The sequence below is a fragment of the Chenopodium album genome, chromosome 3 (genome assembly GCF_948465745.1).
Source record: "Chenopodium album chromosome 3, dcCheAlbu1.1, whole genome shotgun sequence".
NCBI classification, from domain to species: domain Eukaryota; kingdom Viridiplantae; phylum Streptophyta; class Magnoliopsida; order Caryophyllales; family Amaranthaceae; genus Chenopodium; species Chenopodium album.
The window spans coordinates 41,941,703-41,946,312 of NC_137836.1; the positions used below are offsets into that span (position 1 = coordinate 41,941,703).

General features: G+C 34.3%; 1 long non-coding RNA gene across 2 annotated transcripts; it reads right to left on the bottom strand.

The window, feature by feature from the left end:
* Window positions 1–1,649: 1,649 nt before the first annotated feature.
* LOC145613552 (uncharacterized) lies at window positions 1,650–4,213 on the bottom strand. Of its 2 annotated transcripts, none has more exons than XR_014106988.1 (3): window positions 3,639–4,213; window positions 3,460–3,526; window positions 1,650–1,848 (listed from the first exon to the last, which is right to left on the bottom strand). It is a non-coding gene; the product is annotated as an uncharacterized LOC145613552 (long non-coding RNA). The 2 variants fall into 2 exon arrangements; XR_014106989.1 differs by lacking the exon at window positions 1,650–1,848 and adding an exon at window positions 3,272–3,361.
* Between the last annotated feature and the right edge of the window lie 397 nt (window positions 4,214–4,610).

Below are 4,610 nucleotides of genomic sequence, written 5' to 3' on the forward strand. Positions count from 1 at the left end.
GGCAATCTTGATCATGCAGTCTATCACTCACTTGGCATTCATGTTTCTCAGGCACGGTACCGAGCATTCGATAAGAGATGCAATCTGAGATGTGTTCTTATCAAAGATATTTTCATATCAAAGACATTGGAACACTTACCCTTTTGTACACTTTTATTATATATTTTTTTGCTTTTGCTTATTTTAATCTTTTGAAATCAAGCCTTTTATGAAATTGAAAATTGCATAAGTTACACACCATCCCATCCCTAGGTTAGGTAGATGTATGTTAAAAAAAAAAAGGTCTATCGTTAGACGAGGCTCAAAGTGGTTTATGAAGAAAGGATTGTAAATTAGAAGGGTGAAAGGAGATATGACGTGGCTACAATGGGTGCCTCAAATCATTGGAATACCTTGTGCTTAATTCGACATGTGTTTTTTTTTTCTTTTTTTTTTAAATGCAATGTAATGAAATGATCATATATAAGGAAATGAATGCTCATTTTTATTAAAGAAAAATAAATAATGATCCTACAAAATAAATCTAAGGAGAAAAAAAAGGTGCCTATGCTAGACTTATTGGGGAAAGGAAAAAAGGAATAGAAAAAAGAGGTCACGAAATCTTGTCGTTGAAGCCCGCCTCTTGTCTTGTGTTGTTTCCTTTATCATCACTCGCTCTTCTTGTAAACTGGAGGTATGGGAAGCTTGTTATTATCAATCAAATGTTGGCTATCCTCCTTTAGCTTCCAACAGCTCTCAGTAGCATGACCCCTACCTTGGTGGTACTTGCAGTGTTCGTTTGGATTCCAACTAGGCAATCTTTTCTTAAGCGGGGGATCTTGAATATGTCCAATGGGAGTAATGATTCCCTTGGCATGGAGTCGATCGAAAGCATCATCGTAGCTAATTCCAATAGGGGTAAATTTCCTTTTCGGTTGCTTTCGATTACCCATGGCTAGGATCTCACTAAGGTCGAAAGTGCCAACACTATTACCAAAGTAGGTGTTTCCAGAAGAAGAAGGATAGTCGTTCTTCTTCCCTTTACAACCACTGTTACTATTGTTACTAATCACTACTACAAAAAGCGTGTTTTTTGGAAGCTTTTTAGGTCTTTTTTCGACGCTAAAAAGCGTCGAAAAAAATTTTCTCGACGCTGCTAAAAAGCGTCGAGAATCCGTGAGTCGAGAATTTTTAGGGACACAAAAAAGCCTCGAGAATTTCGACGCTTTTTTGTGTCTAAACTAATATACGAAGTGTCGGAAAATACTAATTTCGCGCATTTTCCCAACTTTGTGTACTTTTTTAGTGACGCTTTTACATGTCCACATACTCAAATTTAGCGACGCTTTTTGTTGTCTTGCGTTTATTCGTGTCAGCCTATGGTATGGCGGAAAACTTTTAAAATGTGAAAAATATGCAAATTATTTAGACATCAAAAGGCGTCTAGAAATTTTTTTTAAGCTTTTTTTTTATTATTTTTTTTCCTTTTATTAAATTATCGCCATCATACATACATTATTGTTATTTAAATTTATCATAAATTAAATTAATAACATTTAAATTAAAGTAAACAAATATTCTTATATCTAGATCAGTTAAAAAAAAACAATAATTAATCAACAATAATAAGAGTACGTTATTGATTAAATTACCAAATTTATAAACGAAAACATCAACACCATTAATTTTTTTTTTTAAAAAAACGTCGCATATTATAGTAGCTTGTCCCTAAATAAATACATCACTAATATAATTAAGACTAATAACCAAAATAGATAGATGATGGCGTTGTAGACGATGTAGTCGCTTGTTTTGATGCTCAAGTGTCCCGGTCTATTCTCTTGTTGCAGCTACATTGCTTTTTCCAATCTTCAAAAAACAAAAAATACAAAGTATTAATTAGTACATTACACAATATAGGCTTATACACACACACAAGCTTATAATTCCATCTTTCCATTACTAGCAATCACCACATACAAAGATAACTCAACAATCGAACGAGGAGCACAACCAAATACCAGGGTACCACCAACGGGCTGTCCATGATTATCGACTACAATGCCCGCATTATCAACTAGTAGAAGCACCTTCTTATCTTTTGACAATAATTTGAGACAAGGAATAGCAGCCGTGTCAGGCAGAACAACATGAATTGTAAATACCAGAATTACCAGATGGGTTTTTGTATCTAGTTGATCTGCAATCAAATACCACAATTACCAAATACCAGGGTACCACCAACTCAGCAATTGATCTGCAATTGTTACAGCCTGTGAAAATATCAAATCAACATGCCATGTAATACAGGACATCAAACTATAAGCATTATCAGTCCCTAAAATCAATGAATCATCAAGCCAAGCCATACTCTTCACACCATCAATACACGACATTTCCTTCAAAACCACGAACAACCCACGTTTCCCATCGACCTCTCGATCATGCTTACTACTGCCTGAATTCAGCTTAATGAACACGTCTTTCTTCCCCATTGCCACCACAAAAAGGTAGGTACCATCATTATCCACTCCCCTAGAACTGAATTCCTTAACCCTCGCCCCATTCGATCTAACCCCGCCACCTAACTTTTTCATAAGCCTCCCACCTACACTACTACCACTACTACTAACTCCCTGTTCATTGATCCAATTAAAATTTCAGATTCAGTACTACAAACCCTTCTAGCAACAACATTAACACCCTTTAGAATCCCTAACTTTTTCACAGGTTGTAACAATTGCAGATCAACTAGATACAAAAACCCATCAAATAGAACCAAAATTCTACCAATTTGATTAACAACATGAATTGAATTAATACCATAATATACTAACACATCAGATATAATTTGTGTGCATTCAGATGCGTTTGAAGCACAATAAACCTATCAGATTATTAACAACTTAAAATAGCCATTTCATTCACCAATTGTAAATAAGCTTTAAGCATACAAGAACTCAAGAGTGAACTTGATTATATGAAAGATCAAACACATATTGAAATCAGATTAGTCTGCTAAGCAACGACTTAAGTATAAATGTATCAAATCTGATTTTCAGATCTGAAATTCAGTTCTGAACTTCAGATATGAAATTCAGCTCTGAATTCAACTCTGAAATTCAGCTCTAAATTCAGCTCTGAAATTCAGCTCTAAAATTCAGCTCTGAATTCAGCTCTGAAATTCATCTCTGAAATTCAGAGCTGGATTCAGTTCTGGATTTCAGCTTAGTATTCAGTTTAAGGGTAACGTAGATAATGAGCCGAGACAAGCATGGATTCCTTTGCTTACCACAGTCCAAAGCTCAGAAACTAAAGGCACTGCACTCGGCTTAAGCTATGGCAACAAGATGGAGCCAATATTAATTTAATTACAAACCCCCTAAAAAATTCATAAGCAATAAGCCTTTTGGTCCAAGATAATATTAATAATAGGTGAGTATGCAGAGCTAAGATAAAAAAGAGAGGATGGTAAAGTACCTTTTTTCTTCTTGACTATTCACGTTACACGTCTAGTTGTCGAAAGCCACAATTATGGTTTCTTAATCTGCTTCCAAGAGGGAGAAAAACAAAGTTCAAATTTTGACAAAATGCTCAGACTTGCAAACCAAAGAGGAAAAAAAAAGCCATTAACTTTTTAGACTTTGAAGAATATATACCTATAGCAGTATACCACTATATAGAAACCTCTCTCTTCCTCCCCAAGCTCACATTTTGTAGCCAAAGCCTCCAAATCCCTGCATAGCATTAAAAACAATCAAATCTTTTTAAGAAAATTGTCTGTTATACCAGCCAACCAACGATAGAATGCGGCTAACAACTTCTTCTTTGACCTTAAAAAATATTTGTTCCATTTGTTCCAGGGAAAAAGTAGGGTCCAAAGCTCCTCAATAAAGAGAATTAAGCATTGTTGGAAAACAAATAAGCACACAATGGAAACTAGTAATTAAATGCCAATAGCAAGTTACCTATTTAAATTGCTTTAATAAGAAGAAAAAAACATGTATTCAGTTATTTAAATTAATGACAGAATTTGAAATAGTAATAAAAATACCAGTAACGATGATTCACAAAGAAGCCAGACATAAGGCTTTAAGGCAATTACTTAAATTCACCCCTTTTGTCATAAACTCATAATGAGAGTATTCATATGAGAGTATTCATATGCATAAGAAACCAACAATACCAAAAAAAAAAAGGAAATTTTTTTTTTAAAAAAAAAGACAAATAAGTAACAAAGTATATCATCATCCAAGGCAATTAAACAGAATAGTATTCAACACTAGAGTAAGCTGAAAGTAGAATATTTTACCACCATAATGAAATGTCAAAACAAGAAAAAGACACTTATGCTTCAAAACATTACCTACCCAAGAACGTCAATATCTCTACCAGTGACGAAACTATGGCTTTGATATTCCTATGGTTCACAATCTGCAAGAAACTCAACATCGGTAGTACATTATGCAGAAGCATATTAAACAATTCGGAGAAATCAGAATCAAAGTTCATGAAAACTGCAATGAACATATGCAAAAGATACATTTCTTTTTAATGGAGACGGAAGCTAGGGGGATAAGAGAGGGAAAGTTGCAGTTAATTACATTAACATCAAGAACTCTTCTTACCTA